At 40.7% G+C, this 18,180-nt stretch overlaps 1 pseudogene; it reads left to right on the top strand.

The window, feature by feature from the left end:
• LOC117469815 overlaps positions 1 to 18,180 on the top strand; it is a 117,498-nt pseudogene that overhangs the window by 56,358 nt on the left and 42,960 nt on the right.

Genomic DNA, 18,180 nt, shown 5'->3' with positions numbered 1-18,180 from the left:
TTTGGTGCATTCATTTAATAATGCATAAAATGTACACTGTAAAACATCACAGCCCCATTTAGTTATGTCAAGTTACATTGTCTCTTTAATTCAAAGAGCTCTGACAAGTTTTTGATTTTGAACTCAGCTTTTCTAGTTTTAGAAGGTTAAACTTACATTTATTCACTGTCTTGACAACTTAAACATTTTTGTCACATTGACTCAACTTGCCTTAGCAAGTTATCAGTTGAAAAAATAGAACAATTAAAAAGGTGGGAGTGCAGGTTTGAGAGCTACAGAAAAAAACGTATGCTTCCACATGCGAGTTTAAAAAAAAAAACCTCTTTAAGGTTGCAAGGTTTAAGCATGGATGTAATCAACTGGTATATCCTGAAGATGTCATCTTTTAATTCGGACTAAAGTAAGGGTTAGGGTTACTTAGCTTTTTCGGGAATAGTGCGGTGCGTAATGTACGTAGTGTGTGGGCAACCAAGAGCAGGTGAGAGAGCGTCGGGAGCCGGTGGGGCGTGGGATAGAGAGAGGGATAGCAGTAGCTCTTGAGTTTAAATCTAATGTATGGATCACGCCACAGCAGCAATAAATAAAGACCACAAAAACAACAAACAGTGAAATATTTGATCGCTCTGCTGCATGAAACTCGCCACTGCTGTGGTATGATTTGAAAAAATAGGGGGCAACTGCTATTAAAAATGTAACCTGAACACTGGAACGTCAATTTGATTCACCCCAAGCATAATTGTCTTCATTGTAATTTTTAAAGCAATTTGTTTCATCTCTGCTGACATGAAAACATAAATGAATAATGGCTGAAAAAGTGATTTTTATTTCAAGTTTGGAACAGTCAATTAAAGGTAGGGTAGGTAAGTTTGAGAAACCGGCTCGAGATACACTTTTTGTTATATTCCATGGAATGCTCTTAACATCCCGATAGCAATGAATATCTTAAGTGCTTTGACAAAAAATCCATAACAAAATATCATCTGTGGAAGCCGTAGTACTGTAAAAAGCACGACCAATCATTTTAGCCGGCCCGGCTAAAATAACTGGATGGCCTACCTGCCTGTCAGCCTTCCATCTGTGCACAAACTTATCTCGTGCCCTCATTGGTCATGTGCGCGTTCGTGTGTGTTGGAGGAGGGGCTCTCTAAGGAAGTGGCAGATTTCATGCGGCTGTGTATTTTCAAATTCTAGCGATCTCGAGCCGGTTTCTCCAAAATTACCTACCCTACCTTTAAGATGTAAGTGTCTTTGTTATTAGGCTCATGGAGAAACCCTCAATGTGATCCTGAAAGGAATGCAGGTTGGACTGTTGATTGGACATGAAGGCCCTCTGCTTGACTCATTTCCTCTGGAAGATCATCCTACATGACCTCCGAGATGTGCCCACAGTCTTCGCCATGTTAATGGAGGCAATCTACTGCCTCAACCTCGAGTACCCCCGCACTCAGAAATAAACTGCTGAGATATCACGTCTAAACAAATGACTGTGTCATAGCTCCTGGAAGAAGGGAGTTTCTGTTTTGCACTGTTGTTCTACACATTGTTCTTGTTTTCAGCAGTGTGTATCACGAGGTCAGATATGAACCCAGCTGCTGAGATCGTTAACATATGAATGCACATTTCAAGCCCTTATTGAGAGGAAACATTTGTTGGGGTCTCCTACATTGTTCCTAACAAACATAGTTTATGTATCCAGCAATATAGTTTGTACAACGCAGGTCAGGTATGGTCAGCAGGCCACAAAAAGAAAAGAGGACAAAGAGGTGGTAAACCCTAAAGTTATTTAAAGGAAACCTATCATGCTATATTTAAATGATATATTGTAGGGCCATACCTATATAAGGTATATTTATACGTTTCTGTTTTCAAAATACCAAACAGATCATGCATTTTAGCCATGCCTCATTTCGCTCTATGTGCTGTTTGCTGTCTACGGGTCTGATTCTGCTGACCACGCCCCCCTGCAGGAGAGGTGAGCTGTGCTCTGATCAGCTGCTGGGCTGTCAGAAGAGGGGGAGAAAAAGAGATCTCTGTGTTTTATTATATAGAGTCGTTATTCATTTGTTTTAAAGCTCAATAAATAACAAAGAAGACCTTTGACCGGCACTTTTCAAATTTTGTCCGGAAGATTTAAACTTTAACGGACATCTTGACCGGCGAAAGAAACTGAAACTGAAACTCTGCCGCACGGTCCCCTCGTTCCTTGGAAGAGGCGGAGAGGTGGGTGTTTGTCATCTGCTGGTGGACTAACCGGAGAGAATTACAGTGCTTGCCTCGACGGGGAGGGATTGCATTGAATTAAAGCAGCGGGAGCAAACGCTTGCCTCGGGGAGGGAGAAAGAAAGCCACAGCGGAGAATAAACAGAAGGGTAACCATGGTAACCAAGTCTTCTTCACTGCTTTTGTGGCAGACTACAGTGCCACTTACAGGCCTGGCATATGTACTACAGCATCTCCAGCGCTTTCGAACGGCAATGGCCGTGGCTGTCTCCTCCTGATTGGTGGAGTTGGCCCAATAGCCGTAGCGCCACCGTCCTGACGTCAGGACAGTGTTCAAATCTGGATCAGTTTGTATCAGATCCGTTGCAGCCCCTTTTTTAGAGATTTGGGTATGGAGGAAAATCGAGAGGGTTGTGTTTTCTGACACTTGGTGAGTTCCCTGGAACACCGGGGACACATATTCATGTATAAAAGACGTACAAAAGTGCATTTTGCATGATAGGTCCCCTTTAAGTAGATTTATTTGGCCATTATGTCTCTTTGTGGTCATCTTGACCCTTATCATAGTTATGTTATGTTGTGTAATATTAACTTTTATTATTTATTTAAACTTATTTTAAGTTATATGATCTTGTGTTATATAATTATATTTCATCATGTACTATATTATTTTCTTATATCATTTTGTGTGCATTATTATTATTTTTTTTATTATTATGTATGTATGTTATTTAATTTATATTTAATGTTATATCATGTTATGTTAAAGTGTGCTATATTAACCTAAGCTGTTTTATTTCATATTGCATTTTGATTTATTGTTAATTTTCTCTTTTTGTTTCCAGCTGAGAGTCCCAGCTCCAATGCTTGCCCTGACGACTGGACGGAGTTTGATGGCCGCTGTTTTCAGTACGTTCCCAAAGAGCTGAGCTGGGCCAAAGCTGAGGTCAGTGAGGAAAACATCTCCACATATAAACATTACGATGATTTCTAAAGTAAAACATTTCAATATAAAGGAACTACAGCACGGTCACATGACTTCACGTCACCACCGCTAAGCTAAAGGAGGCTAATGTTGGGCTATAAAGGAACTACAGCACGGTCACATGACTTCACGTCACCACCGCTAAGCTAAAGGAGGCTAATGTTGGGCTATAAAGGAACTACAGCAAGGTCACATCAAATCAAATCAAATCAAATCAAGTTTTATTTATAAAGCACATTTAAAAGCGATTTTTGGTCGAGCCAAAGTGCTGTACATGTAATAAAAACACATTACTACAATCACAATAAAAGACAATAAATTACAACAGATATATATTTTAAAAAAACACAAGGAAAAGTCAGGAGTCGTGCTCCGCTCTAACTAGAAGGCCAGAGAGAAGAAGTGTGTTTTTAGTGTAGATTTAAAAACCCCTAGGGTCTGGGCCGACCTCACATGGAGGGGCAGAGTGTTCCAGAGCCTAGGGCCAGCTGCTGCGAAGGCTCGGTGCCCTCGGGTTTTAAGCCTGGTCTTGGGCACTACCAGCAGCAGCTGGTCAGCAGACCTTAAAGCTCTGGCTAGGGTGTAGCACTGGAGGAGTTCGGCTATATAGGCCGGAGCCAGCCCATTTAGTGCTTTAAAAACAAATAAAAGGATTTTAAAATCAATTCTGAACCGAACTGGAGGCCAGAATTGGGGTGATGTGGTCACACTTTTTGTGGCCAGTCAGCAAACGTGCAGCTGCGTTTTGGACTAGCTGCAGGCGTTTAATTGAGGCCTGGTCCATACCCACATACAGAGCGTTGCAATAGTCCAGTCTTGAGGTAACAAAGGCGTTAATAACCCTTTCTAAGTCATTATAAGATAAATACGACTTGGTTTTGGCCAATAGTCTTATTTAAAAAAAGCAGGATTTGACTACGGTGCTGACCTGCTTGTCGAATTTAAAAGTGCTAGTGAAGGTCACTCCAAGGTTCATGACAGAGGGGAGGATGTTTTTATTGAGAGAGCACAGAATATCAACCGGAGAGGCTGGAGGTTGGGGTCCAAAAAAGATGACCTCAGTCTTGCTCTCGTTGAGGTTGAGAACGTTTTTGCTCAGCCAGGATTTTATCTCTGTTAAGCAGTCCATCAACTGCTGTAGTGAGTGTTTGACATTTGCTTTGAGAGGCAGATATATCTGTACATCGTCGGCGTAGCAGTGGAAGGGAATATTGTGTTTAGTGAGAATTGAACCTAGGGGCAGTATGTACAGTAGAAAAAGGATGGGGCCCAGAATCGAGCCTTGAGGAACCCCACAGGTAAGAGGGGCTTTGGCAGAGGAGAAGGCACCTAGCTGTACCGAGAAGCTACGGTCTGTCAGGTAGGACCTGAACCATGCAAGGGCAGAGCCTGTGATGCCAGTGGACTGTTCAAGCCGTGACAACAGGATGCTATGGTCCACAGTGTCAAAGGCAGCTGTCAGGTCTAACAGCACCAAGACAGCTGGGCTACCTGAGTTGGCGGCTAGGAGCAGATCATTAAAAACACTTAAAAGGGCTGTTTCAGTGCTGTGCATGGGTTTGAAGCCAGACTGAAACTTTTCATGGATTCCATGCATGGTTAAAAAAGACTGCAGCTGGGCATGACTTCACGTCACCACCGCTAAGCTAAAGGTGGCTAATGTTGGGCTATAAAGGAACTACAGCACGGTCACATGACTTCACGTCACCACCGCTAAGCTAAAGGTGGCTACTGATGGGCTAATGATGGGCTATAAAGGAACTACAGCACGGTCACATGACTTCACTTCACCACCGCTAAGCTAAAGTTGGCTAATGTTGGGCTTTAAAGGAACTACAGCACGGTCACATGACTTCACGTCACCACCGCTAAGGTAAAGGTGGCTAATGTTGGGCGTGATGACGTCAGTCGTCTCATTTTGACAAACAAATACTGATTTATTTCCAGGACTTCGGGTGGCAGTATACACCGTAAAGTTGTTTGCGGTCTGCCAGTAAACCCAAAGCAGAAGAAGAAGAAGAAGTGACGTCAGCGACTCCCTCAGGGACTTATTCCGGTGTGAACGCGATTTACTAGATAGTTCCAGGAAATAAAAGTTCCGGGGAAAAGTTTCCGGGAACTATTCCTGGGAAAAGTATTTGGTGTGAAAGCGCCTTACTGTGACCAACTGCGGTACTACAACCTCGGTGTCAGTCCGTGACGTTATTGAGTCCAAAAACACTTTTGCCCATTAGGCGCTTTCACACCGGAGTACTTTTACCCGTACTTTTCCCGTTTAGTTCCGTTAGTGCCTGGAATTTTGCGTTCACACCAAAAAGAGAACTTAGTTCAGAGAACTTTTACCCCCATTGTTAGTGCCTGCTAGAAAGGTGGGACTATCCTGGGGAGAAAAAAGTACCAATTTCTGATTGGCTGGGCGAATTGCAAACCACGCCCCGTAAAACTCTGGGAGCGGTGGAGTGATGAGGAGGTGAACGTGATCGGCTCTTAGTTCCATGGGGGTACTAAGTGCTGGGAACTAAGTGCTGGGAAATAAGTACGGCAAAGTACTTGGTGTGAAAGCGGCTATTGACTTACATGGGGAAAGAAACGTCTGTAAATCAGCAGATAATTATTTGAAAACTAAATAAACGTCCCGGTGTGAACTCTTTTATAGCTTTTATTTGAATCATTAGGTTTTAAAAGTTATAAAATGCTCTAAAAGCTGAATCCATTGTTATTTTATCTCTCCATTCATCTGACTGACAGAGAGCGGGAGATGGGAGGCGGGGCTTAAGGAAAAACTACTGCGCATGCTCTGTGGGCCCACATCCGGGTACTTCTGCTCTCGACCATGCTCTCAGGCAGGATCCAGTTGTTGTAAAGCTTCCATCAGTCGGACTCTCTATCAGCTCTCATTCATATATATCTGTGATATATTAGAATATAACCCGTTCCTCTCAGGAGAAGAAGAGACGAGAGGAGCTTTAGAACAATTCCACCTCTTCATCCGGGTCCTTATCTGCTGCTAGCTGCTTCATGCTAGGTGGCTAATGCTAGTCCGTGAACATCACCAAACTGAAGAACAAAGAGGAGCAGGAACACCGGGTAATACTGAGTACTTTTACTATAATACTGTGTACTTTTACTATAGCACTGAGTTGTTTTACTGCTGATAACACTGAGTACTTTAAAACTGATAATACTTGGTACTTTTTTAATTTGGAGCTGTTCATCGATCATTCCTCACAGCAGGCTAACCAAGATGGCAGCGCAGACAGCAGCAGCTAGCTCTCCCGAGTCTTTAGTGTTTTTAACGTGTGTTCGTCTAGTTCACTTCTAACATCCCGAACCGATAGTACAGTCAGGAGTATACAGTACAGTCGTGAGTTCCTGCTGGACAAGGAAATAACAACAAAACAAACAATAGACGCTACGCTGGCAGAGGTACTCAGCGGCTTTGGAATACGTTCAACCTCGCCCTCGCCTGCTACCTACGTGCTGAATAGGAGAAGCCGCAAGCGGTGTGAGAGGAAGCAGAAGAGGCATCCGAGCTAGACTAGCAGCTAGCCCACACAGGCCCGCTATTCCGAGCATCATGGCTAATGTTCGCTCACTGGACAATACCATGGACATCATAAGACTACTCCGGTCGACCCAAAGTGGGGTGAGAGAGTGCTGTGTACGTTCATGGAATCATGGCTAAATGACAACATCCCCGAATCTGCCATTCAGCTCGACCGGCTAACATGCTACCGCTCAGACAGAGCTACGGTTAGCGGGGGGAAGAGCCGGGGCGGCGGTGTGATTGTTTACAGTGATGCTTGGTGTAGGGACGCTGTGGTTTTCTACAAACACTGTTCGCTGCTGGCGGAGTTTATGTTCGTGAAGTGCAGGCCTTTCCATCTTACCCTAACCTGCTAGCAGGATGGAGTTAATTCAGGTCCGGCTCCAGGATGAAATGTGAGGGGGCTGTTAAAAAATCCGAGGGGGCGATTTTTTTTCTCAAAACAAAGAAAAATACTGGCAATAATGAATTGACACACCAAGCTTTTTTCCTTCTCACTGCTCTACAATCTCTTTGCTTCTTTATTTTTATTCCGGATTCACCCCTCTCGTTCTGTTGTTTCCTCTGATCTTTAATAATAGATAGTACATTTTTAGATGGCTGCACTTTGGTTAACAGACTAACATTGATTTCCTCAATTTATAAATTGACAGGCTCTGTAATTATACCATAACCTTTTCTCCTCTATCCCTTAACTCGTCTTCCTATCAGATTTACTTACTTACTATCTACTCTATATCAGGATTAAAGAACAATTATTTTCAGGCTTGAATATTCAAACTAAGGCCTAAAACCTGGCATTTCATAAGAAAGTGACTAATATATAAACCAAATGTAATATTGGATAAAATACTACACCAAATGGACAGACACAGATTAAACAGATAGTCCCCTGGTTTGTCTCTAGAGTCTAACTGCCATGAGAAAATCAAATCAATGTTCCAAAATCCGTCACTAGATGTCGCTCATTGTACCAATACGGTTTATATAATACATTACATATTATTATAGTAAAAGGGCTCGCTTTGGCAAAAACCTGATCCATACAGGCAGCCCTAAATAATAACAAGTAACCATCATGTGTGGTGCTATCTGTAGTTGTCTGTCTTATTTTTTGTTGATTTCATATTGTTTTCACAGAGCTGTGAAAATGAATGTCCCCCTGGGGACAATAAATCTAATCTAATTTAATATTCAATCCCACACATGACGATTGAGAACATAAATTCGTAACTTACCTCGTTTAAAGCACTTTTGTTGTAATACTATGGATTTAGTTGACACTACTAGCCGAGTTTCTTTTATCCAATATTTTGCGGGAAGGTACATGGAATTAGAAGTAGAACAAGAAGAAGAAGAAGTAGAGGTAGAAGAAGAAGAAATACGCTAACGCTAAAAACAGGCACAACACTGTTACTCTGTTTTTACTGACATGTAACATTTTATTTCACCTTGCTCTATGTTTTTTTTAACGCACATTCAAAAACGGGAACATTTTCAGGAGTTTCAACCGGGTACCGGCCACCAAAAATGGGGACTTTGCCCGGAAAACGGGGACGTTTTGGTCACCCATCCGACTGTGTAGTAACGTGTATTGGGGAAGATAATTATTTTAAGTTATTATTTAATAATTGTGACATTTATTGTACTTTTTGATGGATGAATAATGCTCAAGGTGAGGGGGCAAAGAATACAACTGAGGGGGCGATGCCCCCTCGTGGCGCCGGACCCGAGTTAATTTCTTCCCACCTCTGCTGTTAAGCTACTTCTTAGCTGTAGATTGGTTTTGTGTTGACTGTAGTGTTAATACTTATTTCAGAGACCCAGACGGAGAAGGAGCACTGAGAGCAGCATGGAGGAGAACAAAGAGACCCCCAGAACTCAGGTCAGTGTTCACTTCATCACAATATATTCCTAACACTGTTATCCCTTACACTGGGGGACATTTGGGTTATTTAAGGACTTTAAACCTGTACTTTTATTTAATGAGAAAACAAAGTTGAACATTGTGGGGTTTATTTGACAGACTCTTATATTTAGATATGGTTTCAGGTGTATATCAGTATGTAGTGTCTCTACTTTAAAGAGTCCTCTCCTGCTGATGTTCAGGTGTATATCAGTATGTAGTGTCTCTACTTTAAAGAGTCCTCTCCTGCTGATGTTCAGGTGTATATCAGTATGTAGTGTCTCTACTTTAAAGAGTCCTCTCCTGCTGATGTTCAGGTGTATATCAGTATGTAGTGTCTCTACTTTAAAGAGTCCTCTCCTGCTGATGTTCAGGTGTATATCAGTATGTAGTGTCTCTACTTTAAAGAGTCCTCTCCTGCTGATGTTCAGGTGTATATCAGTATGTAGTGTCTCTACTTTAAAGAGTATTCTCCTGCTGATGTTCAGGTGTATATCAGTATGTAGTGTATCTACTTTAAAGAGTCCTCTCCTGCTGATGTTCAGGTGTATATCAGTATGTAGTGTCTCTACTTTAAAGAGTATTCTCCTGCTGATGTTCAGGTGTATATCAGTATGTAGTGTCTCTACTTTAAAGAGTCCTCTCCTGCTGATGTTCAGGTGTATATCAGTATGTAGTGTCTCTACTTTAAAGAGTCCTCTCCTGCTGATGTTCAGGTGTATATCAGTATGTAGTGTCTCTACTTTAAAGAGTCCTCTCCTGCTGATGTTCAGGTGTATATCAGTATGTAGTGTCTCTACTTTAAAGAGTATTCTCCTGCTGATGTTCAGGTGTATATCAGTATGTAGTGTCTCTACTTTAAAGAGTCCTCTCCTGCTGATGTTCAGGTGTATATCAGTATGTAGTGTCTCTACTTTAAAGAGTATTCTCCTGCTGATGTTCAGGTGTATATCAGTATGTAGTGTCTCTACTTTAAAGAGTCCTCTCCTGCTGATGCTCAGGTGTATATCAGTATGTAGTGTCTCTACTTTAAAGAGTCCTCTCCTGCTGATGTTCAGGTGTATATCAGTATGTAGTGTCTCTACTTTAAAGAGTCCTCTCCTGCTGATGTTCAGGTGTATATCAGTATGTAGTGTCTCTACTTTAAAGAGTATTCTCCTGCTGATGTTCAGGTGTATATCAGTATGTAGTGTCTCTACTTTAAAGAGTCCTCTCCTGCTGATGTTCAGGTGTATATCAGTATGTAGTGTCTCTACTTTAAAGAGTCCTCTCCTGCTGATGTTCAGGTGTATATCAGTATGTAGTGTCTCTACTTTAAAGAGTCCTCTCCTGCTGATGTTCAGGTGTATATCAGTATGTAGTGTCTCTACTTTAAAGAGTATTCTCCTGCTGATGTTCAGGTGTATATCAGTATGTAGTGTCTCTACTTTAAAGAGTCCTCTCCTGCTGATGCTCAGTTGTATATCAGTATGTAGTGTCTCTGCTTTAAAGAGTCCTCTCCTGCTGATGTTCAGGTGTATATCAGTATGTAGTGTCTCTGCTTTAACCTGTTTCACGCCTTCCCCCCGGTACCGGGCGGATAAACGCGTCATTTGCAGGAAACAACGTCTAAGGAATCTTAATATTGAATAAAACTATGAATGTGTTATATCCATGTAACGGGAAGAAACTCAGCTAACTGATCTTTTTAATTTTTTTTTTCAAAAAAAACCCACAATGCTAGCACTCAGCCTCTGAATTAGCCTCGATCGAAAAAACGGGACCGACAAAGGCACATAAACTCACTCGGAACTCCCTTATTACTTATCCTAGATGCACAACCAAACACTATTTTTTGGTGTCCTGGAGACACTGAATCTAACGGTGCCCACCTCAACACTCAGTGATAAACATTCGCGACGCTATCAACGAAAGCGTACATCATCACATGTGGAGCCAAGAAGCTAAACATGTAAATATGGCTTACCTTGGTCAAAAGTGGTCTTCAATGGCATTAAAACGATAAAAAAACGATGCTGCAGTTAATCCATAGGTTCATCCTATGTGTCTGTGCCTTCTTTGAAATTATTTCTGATAATCCATAAGCAATACAACTGCGTTTTAGTTTCCAAACTCCAGAAGGAGACATTCCTCCAGTTTAGTTTCGCTTTCCACACGCGAAGCGGCAACATTTTTTCTTTACAATGTGTGTCTATGTGAGTCTCCTCCTTCGATTCTATTGGCTCTAACGGGCCGTCTCCACGGCAGCGTTAAAAAATCTTGAAACGCTTCTGCCCATTCACTTTGAATGGGGTGACGTCACTTTTTTTCGCTTTCGCCGAAATGCATTGTGGGCAGGCGAGCGGAGATTCTCAGGATTTTCAAGATCCAAAGTTGAACAATGTTCAACTTTTGAAGCTGAGGAGGAAGCGTCAGCCAATCAAATCCCGTGTACGCAAATCTGACAGTTCAAGCTCTAGCCAATCAAACGGCGTGTATGCTGGGAGAGACAGACCGCAGGTCATTTCCTCATATTCCAAAACATGGAGGAGAAATTAGCGGTAGCGAATCAATCACCCGGTGCTTTATGACCAGACCTACCGGGATATAAACCGGAGGAGCCAGGCATGGAGGGAGGTGGCAGAGACAGTGGTATGTTTTCGCCTGTTTTGGGGAGTTTATATCCAGTTTACTTCGGGCTTTTTGGCTTCATATGTCGCGGGCGGGAGATTCATGTGATTGGTTGATCGCAAAAAAATCCCCAAGCCTCAGATACGCCCACCTCCAAGATTTTTTTAACGCTGCCGTGGAGACGGCCCGTAACGGTCACAAGGGTATGTCAACCAACCAGATCGAGCAAGGGGGGCCAGAGATAGGTCAAATCCACCCAAATGACCCCAGATGGCCCAGTTTTTGGCTAAATCTCTCTAAAAAGGTCAAATTTCACTTGTTTTGCATCAATCTTGATACAGGGTACTTATTATATGTTGTACTTTGGATTCCTAAAGCTTTTAGTCTACTAACCCATCATCCAAGGGTAGTTTTCACTATCTGTAAAAAATAATTTTTGGACGGACACTATAATTTACAGTTTTTTACTATGTAAAATCTGAATTTTCTTTAAAATAAAAAACATTTATATTGATTCTGACACTTCTACATCCAACTCACAGGTTTATCATTACTTTGAGAAAAGATTATTAATTTAACCCTTTTAGAAGGGAAGATATGGTCATTTGTTCTGGGAATGTCATTTTCGAGCCTGAGACCTGAAAAACAGGCTCAGAGTGGAACAGGTTAAAGAGTCCTCTCCTGCTGATGTTCAGGTGTATATCAGTATGTAGTGTCTCTGCTTTAAAGAGTCCTCTCCTGCTGATGTTCAGGTGTATATCAGTATGTAGTGTCTCTACTTTAAAGAGTCCTCTCCTTCTGATGTTCAGGTGTACATCAGTATGTAGTGTCTCTACTTTAAAGAGTCCTCTCCTGCTGATGTTCATGTGTGTATATGTATATGTGTGCAACACTCACAGTGTCACATACTGTATGCAGAAGTATTATTTTAAGCAACACATTAAGTTGACGAAACACTCGAGTCAAATGTAATTAAAGTCAGATCCACTCGTGTCTTAGACGGACGGGGCAGTGATATCATAAACCTGTTAATTTACGCATTCAAACACTTTTTTGCAACTATGTGGCTTTTATCCTGGATAAAGTCATGGATGTTTATCCTGTTAAGCCCTGAGCCTGTTTTTCAGGTCTCAGGCTCGAAAATGACATTCCCAGAACAAATGACTATTTTCTCTTTTAAAAGGGGTAAATTAATAATCTTTTTTCTCAAAGCAATGATAAACCTGTGAGTTGGATGTAAACAAGTCAGAATCAATATAGATTTTTTGAATTTTAATGTAAATTCAGATTGGACATAGTAAAAATCCAATTTTGTTTTTTAACTTATAGTTAAAACCACCCTTGAAGGATGGGATAGTAGACTAAAAGCTTTAGGAATCTGAACTATAACATATAAGTACCCTGTATCAAGATTGATGCAAAACAAGTGAAATCTGACCTTTTTAGAGAGATTTAGAAGAAAAAAAAACACTTCTGGGGTCATTTGGGTGCATTTTCCATATCTCTGGCCCCCCTCTGTCGATTTTGATGATTGACATCTCTTTTTAACCGTTAGAGCCAATAGAATCGAGGGGAATAAAAATGGAATTATGGTTTATCAATACTTTTTTCAAAGTGACAGACACATTGGATTAACCTATGGATTAACCTTCAGCGGCGTTTTTATCGTTTTAATGCCATTGAACACGACTTTTGATCAGAAACCAACAGCTAAGGTAAGAGATGTCCCGTGAATGCTCCGTGATGCTACGTGTTGTGATGTCTGTGTTTGCTTCCCCTGTCGCAAGTTCTGATCGCTCAGTGATGATACTATACCTAAATAATCTGTGGAATCTCAGCTTCAATCTGATATCTTGTATGTGCAGTTACAATAAGTAATAAGGGTATTTTTACCTTGAGTTCTGTGCTAAGTGCGTTAGCATATTTTCGCTCAGGGCTGATTTAGACGCCTCTTGTGAGACTTGTGTTTTGTTTCGGTAAAAAAGGTTTGTATCGTCTTTTAGCTGAGTTTCTTCCCGTTAAGTGGGTATGAGACTGTTACGTCCCCAGCTCGTTTAGGGTAAAAGGGAAGCAACACAAGACCAGATGTTCTTGGTAAGAAGTTGGTTCTAATAATAAACTCATAAAAATGATATAAACAAAGGTATAGGCTCTTTAAACAAGGAGCTATTTATTTATAATATAAGCAAACAGAAAAGGAGGCCACAGATCAGCACAGTCACAGAACAATAAGGGCACTAAGGCCAAAATAGTGAGGCGTCTAGCACAAATCCAACGCCGTCACAAGTCTCAGAACATAGACATAAACATTTGGAGACGAGAGTAGCGTGGCGTCCTGGCACAAATCCAGCGCCCCGAATGACAGCAGCTTAAGTAGCGTCATCCCGCGTCATCCAGACCTCTTCCGGTGGGAGGAGCTGAATAACGTGACGCCGACGTGGTAACAATAGTACCTGAAGGCAGTCATATACACACACACATATACACACACAGGATGCTCGCAGGCCAGTTAATGCAGGAGGCAAGGCGACAGCCGTCACAGAGACATTAATAGGTTATTAAATATTAAGAAGCCCTGAGACACAGTTTCGTGAAAAAAATGGTAACGTGTGTGTGTATGTGGAACCACCCCTTCGATTCTATTGGCTCTAACGGTTCAAAAGAGATGTCAATCACCAGAATCGACCAATGGGTTCCAGAGAAACAGCAAATACACCCAAATGACCCCAGAGGTGGGTTTTTTTGTGCTAAATCTCTCTAAAAAGGTCAAATGTCACTTGTTTTGCATCAATCTTGATACAGGGTATTTATTATGTTATAGGTTGGATTCCTAAAGCTTTTAGTCTACAATCCCATCATTCAAGGGTGGTTTTCACTATAAGTAATGTTTTTCTTTTGGACGGACACAATCATTTACATTTTTTTACTATGTTCAATCTGAATTTACTTTAAAATAAAAAAAATCTATATTGATTCTGACTTTTCTACATCCAACTCACAGGTTTATCATTGCTTTGAGAAAAAAGATTATTAATTTTCCCCTTTTAGAAGTGTAGTTATGGTCAATTGTTCTGGGAATGTCATTTTCGAGCCTGAGACCTGGAAAACAGGCTCGGGGCTTAACATTTCTCCAGTTAATTACTTGCATTAAGACAATTGTTTTTTGTATTACAAGTTTTCTGAAATAGCATGTTTAAATATGCGCATATTATCATACATTTCAGGAACACAATTCTGAACATTGGATAAAGTCAGGTTCAAAATTCTTGTTTAATTTTGTAGTCATATTAGAATCTAAAAACTTTACTGAAGGGATTTTGGATATCTCTTTTTATCACTCCATAAATCAGAAAATACTGTCAACAGCCCTAAAATATCAATGTTTGCAATGTTTTAGGTATAAAATGTCATATAATTCAGGCTATGAATGATATATGAACAAACCCTTCTGTAAAAACCTTCAGAATATTGATAGGAATATAACTGAAAGGTTTGGTGTATGTAAGTGCTACTGAAGTGGAAATTTCTCACTCAGAATATGAGAAAAAAAACTAATTTTGAGAAAAAGACCTTTAAAGATGGCTGTGTGGCGCTACCTAAACCCTCCTGTTCTCTGGATAACAGCTTGCGCCTCGACACACTCCGTGAAGGTATTTCATGTTCAGGGTCATTTGTTTTTTGTCTAACCTTGCTTCGTGGAAGTGACAATTGTTGTCGTCTTCTGTGAACGTTTTTTTCACTGTTCTTTTGCCATTTTGAGATTTACATTTCCAGCGAAAGCTAAACCAGGAAGTGTTTTAGCACACCACGTGACGCATCTGAACGAATCACGTTGTCAGAAATTGACACCAGTCAATGAGATTTCGTGTTTTGGTTTAAGACCCCTTTGTACACGATTGGTTGCTGATGCAAAGGAAATGACCATATTTGAATCCGATGAGATTGTGCAGGAGAGACGGAGCTTTCCAACGATACCTCTGATTACATGGTGCAAACAGCGGTCGCGGTACTTTATGTTACGTTAGAATGCTAACTTTTGGCGAATTTAGGATAAATCTACAGACCCAGACTGCATTTGAGTGATTCTTTAACAGTTCTTTAATAACATTAGTTGAAAATGGTGGCTCAATTGCTTTTGTTTTTGTTCAAGAAGGCATGTTGCAAAAGATTGTAAAAAAATGTACTTAATGAATGTCTCTCTCTCTCTCTCTGTATATATGTGGCTTTAGAACCAGAGAGGACTCAGACTTCACAGCTGTGACCTGTGTGACAAATCCTTCAAGACCTCTGTAAAATTAAAGGTTCATCGCAGAGTTCATACTGGAGAGAAACCGTACAGCTGTGACCTGTGTGACAAATCCTTCAAAGTATCAGGGAACTTAAAGGTTCATCAGAGAGTTCACACAGGAGAGAAACCCCACAACTGTGACCTGTGTGGGAAAACGTTTTCTCAGACTGGTTCACTTAAAGTCCACCAACGCATCCATACTGGAGTTCATACTGGAGAGAAACCTTACAGCTGTGACCTGTGTGGGAAAACGTTCAATACTCTATTTGAACTGAAGTCCCATTATCTTATTCACACTAGAGAGAAACCACACAGCTGTGACCTGTGTGACAAATCCTTCAAATCCTCAGGGAACTTAAAGCGTCATCAGAGAATTCACACAGGAGCGAAACCCCACAACTGTGACCTGTGTGGGAAAACGTTTTCTCAGACTGGTGCACTTAAAGTCCACCAACGCATCCATACTGAAGAGAAACCGTACAGCTGTGACCTGTGTGACAAATCCTTCAAGGCCTCTGGACAATTAACGGTTCATCACAGAGTTCATACTGAAGAGAGACCGTACAGTTGTGACCTGTGTGACAAATCCTTCAAGGCCTCTGGACAATTAACGGTTCATCAGAGAGTTCACACTGGAGAGAAACCTTACAGCTGTGACCTGTGTGGGAAAACGTTCACTAAATCAGGTAATCTCACAATCCATCATCGTATTCACACGGGAGAAAAACCATACTGGTGTGAAGAGTGTGGGAAAATGTTCCGTTCATCAAGTAAACTCACAATCCATCATCGTATTCACACGAGAGAAACCATACAGCTTTGAACAATGTGGAAAAACTTGCAATACATCAGGTCAACTCACAAGCTGTGACGAGTGGGAAAATGTTTTCTTGTCGTGACCTTAAAATCCACCAGTGCATTCACACTGGAGAGAAACCGTACAGCTGTGACCAGTGTGACAAGTCATTTACTCAATCAAGTAATCTTAAGAGGCATCATCGTATTCACACTGGAGCGAAACGATACAGCTGTGAACAATGTGGGAAACCTTTTACTCAGATCAGTACCCTTAGATCCCACCAGCGCACTCACTCAGCCTCCATCTGATCCTTTTCTGAGTCAAGCTAGCATTCCCGCTGGTTTCTCCAAATGTAAGTGACTTTACGTTCTAATAAACATGTTATTTTATGGACGACATTCAGACCACCCAAAATCCTGCCGTCCTCACACACTTAGCTATAGATGTGAATGCTCTGGTTAATAAAAATGTTCTTTTGATTTAGATAAATCAGCCTTTTCACATGTTTCTGTCTGTAACGTTGTGACGGCTGCACATTGATTTAAGGTGTTTCTTCTAAACTTTAGTGGCAGGAGAAAAGGATTAAGGCATGTTGTTTATCATGAAATGAACTATGATACATGTACTGTATATTATCCTCCCAACTGCATTAGTTAATGTCCACTTTTATGTACAGTTTGAGGGTGTGGGTCATTAAGCCTCAGATCGCTCCTTTGTGCCATGCCGATCATCGTGTTTTCTTTTTTTGTGGCCTTTTGTATTTACTTTACAAAACACTAAGACTCGTTAGGTATGAGAAGTGATAAAGTACATTTGTAACATTCTTGTTTCTTTTTAACAAACATTGTTCGAGTGAAACTCTGATATAATATTATTTTATGTTCATTATTTGACTTCATTGTGACGGCCGTTAGTTTTCTGTGTTCTCAGTAAATGTGATTCTTGCTGCTGTAATAATCTGAGCTGTGAACTTAAAACTTGTTTTCTATTTTCTCATTAAAGTTGTCGACACAAAGAGACTATTTGACTAATCATTAGAAACTGTTTAATGTTTTATAATGACTTACAATCACTTTGCACTAGGGTTTTAATTAATGGTCTTTATTTGAACTGCAGCTATATTGAAAAGGAATCATTTGTTTGTTTAGTAAATTAGTATTTTCTTCCCAGAATTCATCATTTATTTTTTGCAAAGTGATTTTTGTTCCTCACTTAAATAAAACTGTTTAATGCCTCATCTGCAAAATGTTATTGTTTTTTTTACGTTTTTTTATTTTATTCATTATATATTTTATATGTATTCATAATTAGAGCAACTGTCAACAAAACAGGTTAAATCATTTTTCTTTTAATAGATTTGCTTTTCTTGGTTTTCCAGTTTTTATTTCCTCCACGTGTTGCTGTGGTTTCACCACTTGATGGCACTGTCTGTTTTTCCCCCTGGATTTCAATAAAGTTTATTGAAAAACGACATAGTGGCCAACTGCGGTACTACAACTTCCGTGTCAGTCCGTGACGTTACTGAGTCCAAAAAGAAACGTCTTTAAATCAGCGGATTCTTTAAAAAAATTATATAAACTACCCAGTATGAACTCTTTTATAGCCTTTATTTTAGGTTTTTAAAAGTTATAAAATGCTCTTAACCTGTTAAGCCCTGAGCCTGTTATTCAGGTCTCAGGCTCGAAAATGACATTCCCAGAACAAATGACCACTGTGTGTGTGTGTTGAGACACTGTGATGGATCGTTGGAGCTATGTGCAGCTCAAGGCATATATGCTCGAACGGGAGCCTGGACGCTGCAATCATGTTGCGCGCACTATCCGTG

Source organism: Trematomus bernacchii, unplaced genomic scaffold, assembly GCF_902827165.1.
Source record: "Trematomus bernacchii unplaced genomic scaffold, fTreBer1.1, whole genome shotgun sequence".
Lineage (NCBI taxonomy): Eukaryota > Metazoa > Chordata > Actinopteri > Perciformes > Nototheniidae > Trematomus > Trematomus bernacchii.
Note: the sequence above shows the minus strand (reverse complement) of the source record. Positions and strands in the feature narration are given on the sequence as shown.